Source organism: Oryctolagus cuniculus, chromosome 4 (genome assembly GCF_051225735.1).
Source record: "Oryctolagus cuniculus isolate XC-2025 breed Fujian yellow rabbit chromosome 4, ASM5122573v1, whole genome shotgun sequence".
Taxonomy (NCBI): Eukaryota; Metazoa; Chordata; class Mammalia; order Lagomorpha; family Leporidae; genus Oryctolagus; species Oryctolagus cuniculus.
The window spans coordinates 153,708,415-153,722,757 of record NC_142870.1 but is presented as its reverse complement, the minus strand read 5'-3'; the positions used below and the strand labels follow the sequence as shown (position 1 = coordinate 153,722,757).

General features: G+C 42.5%; 1 long non-coding RNA gene across 1 annotated transcript in view; it reads right to left on the bottom strand.

Annotated features, from left to right (window-relative positions):
- Positions 1–3,066: 3,066 nt before the first annotated feature.
- Positions 3,067–14,343, bottom strand: part of LOC149127184 (uncharacterized) — a 197,497-nt gene continuing 186,220 nt past the window's right edge. Inside the window, exon 7 of the long non-coding RNA XR_016232840.1 lies at positions 3,067–4,218. This is a non-coding gene — a long non-coding RNA (uncharacterized LOC149127184). The remainder of the gene's footprint in view (positions 4,219–14,343) is intronic.

Genomic DNA, 14,343 nt, shown 5'->3' with positions numbered 1-14,343 from the left:
CACACACACACAGAGACCTTTCATCTTCTGCTTTACTCCCCAGATGACTTTAATGGCCAGGATTTGGTCAGGCCAAAGCCAGGAGCCAGAAGTTTCATCCAGGTCTCCCAAGTGGGTGGCAGGGCCCCAAGGACTTGGACCACCTTCCACTGCTTTCCCAGGCCATTAGCAGGGAGCTGGATTAGAAGTGGAGCAACTGGGACTTGAGCTGGCACCCATGTGAGATACTGGTGTTGCAGGCAGAAGCTTTACCTACGCCACAATGCCAGGCTACAAAAATCATTTACCATGAGTTTTCTTCTTTCATAACAAGTTAAATAGTTGCTACTAGAATTGCATGTTGCTTGGTTGAAATGGGTCAGCTCTTATCTGTTGTCAGAATGGAGATTCACTTATCATGTCTCCTGCTTATCCTAAGAACTTGAGCAAGTACCTATCAGTATATCAGAAGGCTGTTTTCTGTAGCTTTTCAATAGCTAAAACCTCTGTTGAATGGTTATATTGTCAAAATTCTGTTTGTGACGTTTTGGTCTAAGGAGATTGTTTTGTGTAAAACAAGAGAGAAGGCTGATTTACTCATTGATCCAGTGTTTACTACGTGCCCTGGAATAAGGTGCTGAATGAGGGTGATGGTTAAATTTTACATGACAAGTTGACTAGACAATGGTGCTCAGTTGTTTGGTCAAACGCTAGCCTAAATGTTGATATGGCATTATTTTGTAGATATGATTAACATCTATAATAAGTTGCTTTGAAATAAATAAGATTTCCCTTGATGATGTGTGTGGGCTTTCTCCAATCAGGTAAAGGTATGAAGGTCAAAACCTAAGGTCTCTCCAGAAAAAAAGGAAGTCTGCCTCAAGTCTACAACAAAGAGCTCCTGAGTTTGCAGCCTGCTTGCCTGCCCTACAAATTATAAATTTTCCAGCCCCCCTGAATTGCATAAGCCAATTCTTTAATAAATCTATGTAGAGATGTGTCTTGACAATTGTGTGTCTCTGGAGAAACCCAACTGACACAAGGGGTCTATAAAAGAAATGAAGCAGGTGAAGTTGGAGGACTACATTGGAATAGGGGGAAGCACCATTGGAAAGACTGTCAAGGGAGGGTGCCCTGGGGAAGTGACATTCCAACAGAAGCCTGAATCAAGTAATTGACTCAATCATGCAAATAAACAGAGGAAAAACATTCCAGTCTGGAGGAACAGCCAAGGCAGGACTAATCTCAGCAAGTTTGAAGAATAGGAAGCGAGATTGGGTTAAGTACATTACAGGGGAGAAGAGGGACTGGAAATGAGTTAGGAAAATGGGCAGGGGGAAATCAGGTAGGGTTTTGTAAATATAAACATGGTATGAAACCATTGGAAGGTTCTTATTGCATAATCTGATATAGACCATGATATAATTGCCACTGTGGCTGCTGTGTGGAGAATGGACTAACAGGGAGCAATGGTAGAGAAGGGTGACAAGTTAGGAGACCTTCTAAGTCAGCTGCAATGATGGATTGGATGAGGATGAAAGGAATGGAAATACTAAGAAGTACTCAGATTTGGGATGTATTTTGGAGACAAAACTGATATCACTTTATGTTGTCCTATCTCTTTCGAAGAGTATATGGTAAAAAGAGAATCAAGGCTATTTCAAGGGAATCAAGAGAATCAAACTTACCCAAGTTTGTAACCTCTGCATCTCAGCAAAAATGGTGCCATATTGAGAAGTTAAGCCCGAGATTGAGTTAGAGAAGTCAAGAATTTGAGACATGTGTTGAACATCTGAGTTGAGGTGCAAGGTAGGGCATTGTCTATTTTGGAGAACTACTCAATTCCAAATACTTCTAGGAGTTTAAATCACACAAATCCATTTTGCTTTGCTAACATCTGTTGTGCCCAGTAACATGAATACTCATATTGTCTATCGAACGCTTTCAATAGTCCCAGTCTAATAGCATGTTTATTTAAAGATGGCTGCTCTTCTTGCTAGTTATTCAAGTATTAACACAGGTAGTTTAGGAAAAGTGACAAATTATAGTTATTTATTTCCAAGACCAATGTTTTAGGAGTTTTTACATATCCTTTTGATGTGGTAAGAGCTCTAGATTAGAACACTAAGCAAATAGTTATTAAGTATAAACAGAAGAAGAAATATTTATTAAGGTGCTAATCACTGATAAATTCACAAGAGGATTTCAAAAAGTTCATGGAAAATGGAATCAAAGATAATGAGAACTTTTCCTAAAGTTTTTAAAGCTCCCTTGTAGATGATCCTGAAATTTCTATAAAAGATATTAGATCTGTGTTTTAGGGGACTATGACATTAACTGATTCAAAGGAAGCTGTAATGCTGAAGTGTTATTCAACTATTAGTGTCAGCCATGAGCTGGATTTAGCTTCACTTGATCAATTAAATTCCTTCACAAGTATTCGTCCCAAGAAAATCTCAGTGAAGCCAGATGCCCAACTATGACCTAACTGAGCTTGGAGATTGAGGAAAAGCAGAGTTTTTAATCCAAGGAAAGCACTATGAGCTGTTTATTCCATGTTCTTAGGAAACAGGACCCATAGCAAGCTTTTCTGCTTCTTGCTTGCTTGCTCTGGACAAAGGACCATCGGCTGAGCCCGTCACATGAAATCCAGCCAATTCCATCATGCTTTGCAGGAGTCCAGCTCTCTCTCACTGCCCACGCCTTTGGAGCCACAAAATGATAGTCAGCCCGGCTGTTATGGATGCCTGACACATGGCAGACCTGAAAATAAATGTTATGAAAAAGGCCACAGGGCCATCATAGAGTTGTTATTAGAGCAGAGTTGAGTGCTGCAAAATGACTGAACATCCACTATCCAGAGAGGAACAGAAATTTCAGACACTGTTCGGGGGCAGATGACTGACAAAGCCGGCTGGTTCCAGCTTCCATTTCTGCAACTGACAGGCAGAAGCAGAAAAGGCAGAATGTGGTCTGGTACCCTTTATAAAAATGAAAATCCCAACAAACTACGAGCCTGGCTAGCAAAGGGTGGAGAAGCAATGATCGGAAACGCTGTGTGAAATGTTCTGTTGTGTCCTGTCTTTCCTACGAGGCCCTGAAAGCTTACTAAGCTCAGAAATCCAAGACCCAGGAGGGGAAACTCCTGCTTCCAGGGCTCTGGCAAAGAGGAAGGAATGGTGTGTGCCCTGGTCCACAAACAATCATTCCTCGTGCGTGCTCAGCTCCTGCCATGCGTGTGTTAAACTAGAAAGGAATGTGTAGGTTGAAGCTTTTCTTTAAGACTGGCTATTCCCGTCAAAGGGCGTAGATCTTTATTTAGGCACTAGTCCTAGCCGCTAGCGAAGCACACCCTCATGATGGCTGTTTGAACTGAGTGTAATTTGCCCTGGATGTGTAGACAGGATGTTTTGCCACTCCGATGGGTAATCTGAGATCCAGTTTTCAAAATCAGCTAAAGCCACGTTCGTGATCACCACGTATTTTGCTGCATGTCTCTACAAACGTCTGCCACCAAAGTTTAGCAAAGTTAATGTTCTGACCATTCCTCTGGTGCTAGCCTCAGTCCTGTCACCTTGGCATCATGCAGTCTCCTCCAGGAAGCAGGGTTAAGAAGCGTGAGAACTCGTCAACAGGCAGTGTTGTGGGTGAGTGTACCACTCTGAAGGCATTAAACTTTTATGGATGTGTTTATGTATTATACATGTACAAGTCAGCAGGTCTGTATTAGAAATAATCTACAGCAGCCATAAATTAATGCTGCGTCATTAATATTGGTTTACATGTTCAACAAATGGCTCCATGTCTGCGGCCAAAATCCTTCCATCATTAGCAACCAAACACCATTGCACCCTGGCGTCCAATCTTCTCCAGGCGGAAGCTGTGTCATGCCCTTTTCAGCTCCAAGAACCTCCATTTGCATGACGCTTCTCAGCTTTCTGAGTTGTCTTTCTTTCTGTGTGGGATTGTAAGGGTTGAGTGGCAAGGGCTTCGAGAATCCTCTTAAATAATTAAGTGGAGTAAACAAAGTAACATCTTGAACAGTTAGGTTTTTCCCTCCTCTTGGGAGAAAAAAAAATTAGCAAATTCCTTAAGATAATAAATTAGAAAGGAGCAGGCATTCTGAAAGGAGAGACTAGGGCTGGGAGGAGGGCAGAGAAACAAGGTGGGTTTTTGGCTCTCTGCCTCTTGGGCTAGGAATGGTTTCTGATGGATTCTTCATCGACGCCATCACAACATCTGTGAAAAATGAAGACAAGAAATACATCACAGACCCGCCTTAGCAGAGCCTAAAGATTCACTATGTGTGTCTAGGTAAGAGAGATGAGTTACCCTTCTTGAAAGCATTTAATGAGAGAACAAATAATTGAAGTGACATGGATTTTCTGAGAGAGAGATCAACCTGGTCTGCCCACCAGCTCATGAAAACCTGCACATGATCTTCAAGAAAGATGAAATGAAATGAAAAGTGAAAACGGGAATATTTTTGATGCCATCGACAATTCAGTTAAAATATTCATGGAGCTGAGTTTTACTTTCCGAGGGCTGAGGGAGAATGGGCTTTTTCAGAGCAGGTTCATTTTTGCTGTGAGATGTACAACCAAGTGAGGGAGGCCCAGAGGAGATCTAGAATCTAAGGTTTTCTTTATTCCTTTCTAGAATGCTCATACCTCTCTTGGGATTTGTGAGTTTGCTGGATAATCTAGCATATGAGAATACTTTAACAAATTCATGGAAAAATAGATTTAAAAGAAATCTAGGCATAGCCCTTGGTTTTTTGTAATGCACATGTTAGGGGCCAACGCTGTGGTATATTCAGTTGAGCCACCATCTGCAGTTTAAGTCCCGGCTGCTCCACTTCTTTTTTTTTAAAGATTTATTTTTTTATTTGAAAATCACAGTTACACAGAGAGAAGAGAGACAGAGAGAGAGAGAGGTCTTCCATCCACTAGTTCACTCCCCAACTGGCCACAACAACCAGGAGCCAGGAGCTTCTTCCGGTTTCCCACGTGGGTGCAGGGGCCCAAGGACTTGGACCATCTTCTACTGCTTTCCCAGGCCATAGCAGAGAGCTGAATCGCAAGTGGACCAGCCGGGACTCAACCGGCGCCCATACAGGATGCTGGCGCTTCAGGCCAGGGCGCGAACCAGCTGCGCCACAGCGCCGGTCCCTGCCACACTTCTGATCCAGATCTTTATTAATGCACTTTGCAGAAAACAGTGGAAGATGGCCCAAATCCTTGGGTCCCTGCATTTGTATAGGAGACCTGGAAGAAGTTCCTAGTTCTGGCTTTGGCCTGGCCCAGCCCCGGCCATTGCAGCCATTTGGGGAGTGAACCAGCAGAATGGAAGAAAGATCTCTTTCTTTGTCCCTCCTTCCCTCCTCTCTCTCTCTTTAGTTCTGCCTTTCAAGTGGATAAATAAATCTTTTTTTTTTTTTTTTTTTTTTTTTTTTTACAGGCAGAGTGGACAGTGAGAGAGAGAGGAGACAGAGAGAAAGGTCTTCCTTTGCTGTTGGTTCACCCTCCAATGGCCGTTGCGGCTGGCTCACTGCGGCCGGCACACCACCCTGATCCAAAGCCAGGAGCCAGGTGCTTCTCCTGGTCTCCCATGTTGGGTGCAGGGCCCAAGCACTTGGGCCATCCTCCACTGCACTCCCTGGCCACAGCAGAGAGCTGGACTGGAAGAGGAGCAACCGGGACAGAATCCAGCGCCCTGACCAGGGACTAGAACCCCGGGTGCCGGCGCCACAGGCAGAGGATTAGCCTGTTGAGCCACAGCGCCGGCCATAAATCTTTTTTAAAAATACATTTTCAGGGGGCCGGCACTGTGGCTCACTTGGTTAATCCTCTGCCTGTGGCGCCGGCATCCCAAATGGGCACTGGTTCTAGTCCCGGCTGCTCCTCTTCCAGTGCAGCTCTCTGCTGTGGCCCGGAAGTGCAGTGGAGGATGGCCCAAGTGCTTGGGCCCTGCACCCACTTGGGAGGCCAGGAGAAGCACCTGGCTCCTGGCTTCGGATTGGCACAGCACCAGCCATGGCAGCCATTTGGGGAGTGAACCAGCAGACAGAGACCTTTCTCTCTGTCTCTACCTCTCACTGTTTATAACTCTACTTGTCAAATAAATTTTAAAAAGTACATTTTCAGGGGCCAGTGCTGTGGCACAGTAGGTTAATCCTCTACCTGCAGCGCCAGCATCCCATATGGGCTCTGGTTCTAGTCCCAGCTTCTCCTCTTCCAATCCAGCTCTTGACTATGTCTTGGGAAAGTAGTAGAAGATGGCCCTAATGCTTGGGCCCCTGCACCCGCATGGGAGACCTGGAAGAAGCTCCTGGCTCCTGGTTTTGGGTCTGCTCAGCTCCAGCCGCAACGGCCATTTGGGGAGTGAACCAGCGAATGGAAGATCTCTCTTTCTGTCTCTCCTTCTCACTGTCTATAACTCTACCTCTCAAATAAAAAAGTAAAATCTTTAAAAAAATACATTTTCATGAACCTTTGGAGGATCCTTTTGATGATATATGGTTTTAAATTTTTTTACACTAAAATAAGCTTATCTTTTAAATCCATTTTTCCATGAACTTTTTGAAGCACCTTCATACATCCAGACTCAATATGGTGAGGGCAGCTCCTTGTCATGACAAAATCCTTTGCGTAGTAGTCTCATACTGACGTCCACCCATTATTCTCTATATTTCTTATTTATTTTAAAGTCAGACCTGAGCTAACAAAATGAAACATCACCCTCTACATAAAATCGCTCCATTTCCTGATTTCTGCAGGGGAATACGGCTCCTTACTGCAAATGGTTGTACTCTTCAAAATTCTACTTCTAAACTCCTTTCCTCTATAACTCTATCCTAAATCTTTTCATTTATTATTGTATAGCCCCAACATTCATTCATTCATTCACAAAACATTTTTGGAGCACTTACTGTATATACAAGGCAAAAAGTAGAATTGGGGACCACAGAGATGAACAAGTTCTCTACTCTCAACTAGCACAAGTTCAGCAGGATGCTAGGGCAATGCATTGTGGTCACTGCAGGGGGAGACTTGACACAGAGGGAGAGAATGCTGTGCGGAGGGTAACATGGAGGCTTCCTGGCAAATACCGGTCTGTGATCAGTCTTAGGATGAGTAGAAGTTAGCAAGGCCTGGCAGTGGAGGTGTGGAGGTTGTGCCAAGGCTGGAATCAGTACCATGGGAACTGTACTTTGCAAATTAAGAGAGGAATTGCATGAGATAACTGGTCAACCACAGAGTGCTCAGCGAGGGTTTGTAGAACGTGTCTTATGCGTACAGCTGCTTTACTGTTTCTCGTATCTTTCTGAAGTGCCATGCAAGGACTCTTCAAGTGAGTATTCAACACTTGCTGCATGTTTCTCCCTCCTCTCTTGTCTCTCTGGTAGCAAACAGGGCAGGAGGTAGCTACTGAACTATAATGAAAATAAAGAGAGGAAGGGAGAGAGGGCCTTAACATCACTCGGTGTTGACCGTAGGTTTCCTGGGGCTCAGGGTCGGGTGGGGAAGCTCTGGGCTGTAGAACAGCAGAGTCCTGCCTCCAGGACTCCCTGCCCAACAACTAGCATGGGCTCTCTATAAGTCAGAAAGGAGGGCAGTGGGTGCTGGGCAGGTGGAGGGAAGTAGAAGGGTGTTCTCTCTTTGGTAATGGTTTGGAACTCACCAGGGCTTGCAGTCTGAACAAAACCTTCTACTTCTCCAAGCATCACCACCAGTAAATATAGGTTTTTGTTTCCTGATTTAAATGTGAAGTGAAGATACATGATGTGATATTTAAGTAGCACGCTCTCCAGTCTTTCATTTGAAGCAACTTTATCTTCACCCAAATGGCATCATTAAAATTGATGATAAAATATATGTAAATCATTTTAATATAAATCTCTGCCTCTTGATCAGTTTCCACATTGCCTGCACATTCATATCAGAGCTCAGAAGCCCAATAAAAATTAGCAAGAGAAGAAGTGTGAAAGACAGAAATAGTATCTGATCCTTGTGGAATGTCTCTTTCAATAGAGTGGGGAAAATGAAGGGGAGAAGTAAGAGTAGTACTTTTCTGTGTGGTCGAATCACTTTGTCTAATAATTTCCCATCTTTAGTTGTGACCTCCCAGCTCTCTGACAAATGGAAGCACAGAGACAGGGAGCAGCCAGTCAAGTGACAGCGGAGCCATACTTCCTGTGGCTGCTGCATCCCAGGCTCAGTCTTGGCTTCTTTTCTGCCAAATCTCCCGGCTTTCCTCATAATGAATGCAAGTCTCTGATCACACCTCAAAATAGCCAGCCCGTGCCTCACTCTAGCTTTGCAACCAACATCAGGAGCCCAGAAAATCTGTAGGAAGAAGTCACAAATCTCCGTGCCCATTGGTTTGGAGGAGGTGGTTTAAGAGGGGGAGGCGAGTAGGGTGGAAGATCTATGGAGAGGTGGGAAGACAGGAGAGCAAATGACTGCCAGGCTGTATGCTAGGGCCAGCTTGCAGGGGCCCTAGAGGGAAGCTGTGTGTATCCTTGTAAATCCCTTTTCCACATCTTCATAACTCAAAACCAACCATTTACAACTTAAAAATTGGCAGCCACTATAGATGGGGACTTCCACACCTCCTTTACCCCAGGGACTAGTTATTAAACATCCACCTGCACGCTGCTGCCTAAGAGCATTCAAGTTCAATTTTTATTATGGTATAAGCGAAGCAAACTCATGTGCTCCTGCATCCAACCCTGAGACTGCAGGGTTGAGACCTCTGCTCTAGGTCGTAGGTGCCACTGCAACCACGCCGGATTTGAATTCTTGGTCGTTCCTCCCTCTTTTCTCCTTTTCTCCACTCTCCTCACTTGCTGACTTTTGAAGGAAAAGACCAGTAAGGCAAACCTGAAAAATCATTACAAAGGAAGACAAGGTAGGAGAAAGAATACACCTTGCCAACAGGTGTTTAGCTCCAGTTTCAGAGTTACCTGCCTTGCTTGAAGCCCTTCGGAGCCCACCTCTGTTGTTAACACCTGTGAAATTGTTCATTAAAACAATCCCACAAGCCCTGTTCTATCTCTCAAATGTGTAGTTTGTTACACTTCTTGTCAACAAGGCAGCACATCATTCATTTAGAAGACCGTGTGTGGGGCTCACGGATCAGAAATGAAGATTTAGTGCAAGCACTCCCGACGGTGGGGTCTTGGGGTGCTCACCAGGCTTATAGATCTGTTTCCTGGGACTGCACTTTATAAAGCTGCATTTGTGGGTTGTTTCATCAGTGAATAAAGACAGGCAGCCATTATATTTTTGCCACTGTTGCAGACAATGCATGGTAGGAAGGAAAATTGTTGCTAGAAAAAGCAATTCTAGATTTTGCAAGTGGAAGTATTGTGCTTAAAAAATGGAATGATAGGTTTACCATATTACACTTCGTTGTACGAAGTAACCATAATTTTATTTTTTCTTTTAATGGAATAATCTTTTAGCCAATCTTGGTAAAGCTTGAGAAGTAAAGCCCATGAAACATCAAAAAATTAGATTTTTAAGCTAAGGTTCAAGGACTCCAAGAGGCTGATAGAATTCAAGATGTCTATGAACTTGAATGTGAAAAGAATTACATCACTCCACTCTCCTCCTCCTGAAATTTAGTAAATCCTTCAATTATGAACATAGGAAACAATGTATAGTATCATTAGCAGTACCTGTCACTTTATCACCAAAAGTAATCACAGATATCTTCCATCAAATTATAGTTGTTGTAAGATATCTGAAAACATTGTTTATATTCAACAGTTCTCCAAAATTATAGTAATTATTAGATCCACTGCTATATTTTGTTTTTTTAAAAGCACATACATTATTACATCACACATTTGGCTTTTACATATTTTGATAACTGTAATTCCATGTAATTGGTTTCCTTTGTAATCCATATGCATTTTACTTTATGCATTTGAAAATATCCTGAGAAGGAGTCCACAAGCTTTATCAGATTACTAAACAGGATAGGACCTAGGGCATAAATACAATTAAGAGCTCTTGCTCTAAAATTGGCCCCAGGACCATGCATTGTTGTATGGCAGGTTAAGTCCTGCCTGTAACACCAGCATCCCAAATGAACACTGGTTCGAGTCCTGGCTACTCCTCCTCTTCTGAGCCAGCTCCCTGCTAATGCATCTGGGGAAGCAGCAGAAAATGGCCCAGATACTTGGTACCCTGTCACCAATATAGAATTCCTAGATGAAGCTCCAGGACCCTGGCTTCAGCCTGGCCCAGCCCGGCCATTGCAGACATTTGGGGAATGAACCAGTGGAGAAAAGATTCTCTCTCTCTTTCTCTCTCCCCCTCCATCCCTCCTTCTCTCTCACTCCCTCTTCCTCCATCCCTCTCTCTTTCTCTCTCCCTTTTTAACTCTGCCTTTCAAATAAATTCTAAATAAATTTTTTAAAAAAATTATCTCCACATTTCAGTTATTCCTTGCACAACGATCAATCATTTAAGTGCCCCCTCTAGGTCCTGCAGTGTTCCAGGAACTAGAGATATAAGTAGAACCAAGACAAAATTCCAACTTTCAAGACCCTATATTCTAGAGAGGAAACTTTATGTTGCAGCAGAATAATTCTTTAAACATTCAGTCTCAAAAGCAACACCAGAAACTCACATGTAGCATAGATCATTACTACTCAAAGTGTGATCCACGAAACAGCAACTTGGGCACCATGTAGGAACTTGCTAGAAATGTAGGATTTCAGGCTCCTTCCCAGAACCTGTGTTTTAATAAGATTCCAGGGAACTCTAAAAGATTGGGAAGTGCTGGCTTGGCCTTTAGTTCCCCATACTACCATCCTTACCACCTCCTTTTTCCCATTTGGCCTGACAATTGTCTGAAATGATGACAAAATCTCCAAATAATCAGGAGACCATTAATACAGTCAAGTGCAGACCATATTGATTTATTCCAAGGCTCATGGAAGGGAGGGTGGCTTTTTTGAGAATTCTATTCCTGGCAGCTTGGAAGAGTAAAGAATTCAAGCTGGAAGAAAAAAAAAGCATGATTGAAAATCTTGTCACATTTTCTCATGCTTAATTTGGTCATTCCTTAGTATGAAATAAAACAAGCTCATCTTGTTTAGTGTTACCTCAATGGAGTGAAATTGGCTCCACCATTCTTTCACTCAAAGAACTATTCATAGATTTCTATTCTCAAGTATGTTATTTATACACTGCCTAAAAGTAGGTTTCACAGTTATTTAGAATCATGCAGTATCAACATAGTACTTCTTTAATTTTGTTCTGAAGTGAAACACATTTGAATTTCCTAATGTAATATTTGGGGAGAACCCCAAAGTGTGAAGATTGAAAGAACAACGATATATAAAAAAAGGATCAGAACCCAGTGATGACTTAAAAGTCTAAAACTGATTGAGTTCTATGTCTGGTGCGTGCTTCTGACATCATATACCAACTGCAACAACATGGTTGGATAATCTTAGTCTAATTAACTGTCCAAGGGCAGAGATCTCTGCTCATTGTCATCTCGGATCCTGTGTCTATTTTAGATTCCAGCGTCTTTTCCATAATAACAATTTTGCATCAATTTTTATTTTAAAGGCATTTTATTACAATAGTATCTTGATAACTGAGTTGTTGGACACCTTTAAATTTTGCACATGAAGTCCTAGTCCTGAACCAGCTGTACCCATAAGTATGTGGTCAGACATGAAGAAATAACACAATTAGAGTAAGTTCTAGAAGTAACAAAGTGTTCATTTATGCCAGGCTATTGTTTTATTTCTAAAATACTGTTCATGGCATTAGGATAATTTTTAAAACAATCATATTTATATCATATTGTATATATACACCACTCAAACATATACAGTTAAGATCTGTTCCTTCTAGCACATTTACACTGAAGAAAATCTTTCCTTTAACTAATAGGTAAACCAAGGCTCACGTCACTAACCTGTAGACTGTGGCCTCTCTAAGCTACTCCCAAGTGAAATGTTTACCAAGGGATAATTCCACTGCCACATAAGAAGCAGAGTTCTATGTTCATACATTGTGTGGAGTGCTATTGTCATTAAAGTTAATCACCATGAAAGCTAAGGCTAATAAATGGCTTAGGTGAATTGGAAAATTTGATCTTCACTTGGACTTAAATTAATGAAATTATATGGTATCAAAGACAGCTCCTCACTAGGGCAGTTTAACGTTAACAACTCTCACAATGATCTCAAAGGGTATTGTGAAAAGGAACTCTCTGAATTGCTGGATAAAAATTGTATTGTATTTTTGCAAACAAAGTATAATATCAAAGAGAAAGGGCTACACCATAGCAAAAATAAAATAAAATTCTATCAACTGATAAGGTATAAGTAATCCCACCATCTCCAGTGGCACATAGCCAAATAGAAGTTTCCTGGAGCCATACCAAATAATTCCTTGAAAGACAGGAAAATATGACATGATGACCAAGCCCTCCATTGGCTGTTGTCTCCGACTCATTTGGTTTCAAGAGCAAAACCCAACTCAAACTGGTTTAAGGGAGGTTTATTTTAAGGACAGATAGGAAACAATGAGGACAGGATCTGATGGACCTGTATCTGGTTCTAATTGAGATGTTCTGTAGGGGCTGGCACTGTGGCTTAGTGGGTTAAGCTGCACCTGAGACAATGACCTCCCAGTAATATTTTTCATCTGCTGGTTCACTCCCTAAATGGCCACAACAGCTGGAGCTGGGCCAATCCAGAGCCAGGAACCAGAAGCTTCTTCCGGGTCTCCTACAAGGGTACAGGATCTCAAGCCCTAGGGCCACCTTCTGCTGCTTTCCTAGACCATAGCAGAGAGCTGGATTGGAAGTGGAACAGCTGGGACTTGAACCAGGGCCCAGATGAGATGTCGGCATGACAGGCAGTAGCTTTACCTGCTACGACACAACACTGGCCCCTCTTCTTCCTCCTCCTCTCTCTCTCTCTCTCTCTCTCTATCTCTCAGAAAAGAGAAATCTTGATTAGCCTGAAGGGGTTAAACAAGAAAGCAAGTGATTAACAATTTACTAGAGAACTTTCCAAAAATTCAACAAGTGAAATGAGCAAAATTTACAAATTGAGCATTTATTAAGTTAAAAACAGACGGTGATTTCTTAATTGCAGCCGAGGGATGGCAGGTCTCGCTTGTTGCTGTGGAGAGCCGGCTGCCTGTGCCTTCCTGAATTGTTCTTGCTCATGAGTTCACAGTGTGAGAGGTGGTTCTTAGAGGTTTGTGGAGACCATCGTTTATGTGTGTGTCAAACAGATTGTATTTGTAACATTTAATGCCCACAATAACAATAATAAAACATGCTGGCGTGTGCTCTCTGTGTAAACACTTTCTTCTGAAGATAGAGCCAGTGAAATGTTTTAGGAACTTTGACATTTATAGCTGTATTTATAATCTTTTTTGGATCATTTCCTCACAGAGTCACATGTTTGTATATTTTAAATTCTCTGGAGAAATAAAAATGTTTAAACATAATATAATGATATGATATGATATGCATTTTATGAGCCCCTGCTCACCAGCGAGGCATGAGCAGGAGAGAGTTGGATGATGAATCCTGAGTGCCCTTCCACGTAAATGTAGAATCTTCTAGATAGATGTTGGAAGGCCAATGGTTTGAAGGAAGAGGAGTGGTTCCTATTCAACTCAGACAGAGGTTTTTGTTTGTTTGTTGCCAATCAGACTATCCTAAAAGTAGGAATACAGGCTGTGAAGTGTTCTTTGTAGATACATGCATCTTTGCATGGTCTAAGCAGGTGAGGGAGATTTAGACTTTTATTGCCACTCTATACTCACACATCATGGGGATTTACCTGCTGTTTATTGCTTAGAATTTCCTAGTCTATGGCTCGACAGTCAGAGATGTACTCAGAATGGCCGCAGAAAAGGTTAATGCCATGATTGCTCAAACAAACTAATGAATGACCTCTTTATTTTTAGCTAAAGCAATGAGGTTAATGTTTTCTAGACATTTAATCTGGCACATGTCAAGGAAGAATCTTCCATGCATTAGTTTATCAAATGCCCCAAGTCTAAAGAGCGACTGCCCAAGACGGCACTCAAACCAGGGACTGGCTCACACCAAAAGCTGTATCAATTTCAGCACAACAACTAGGAGGGAGAGAGGAGGACGCTTTTAAACCATCTTCAAATTCTCTGACCTTCCTCCAAATGAGAGGGGGGTCTCTGTGTATTCCTCCTGAGTCTGGCCCAAACTTAGGGATTGGTTCACCGACAGAATCCAGCAGAAGTGCCTCTGTCAGCTTTCGAGACTAAGCCAGAGCAGACGTTCAGCCCCTGTGTGTTGGCACAGAACTCACCATCGCAGCTCTCACCGGTG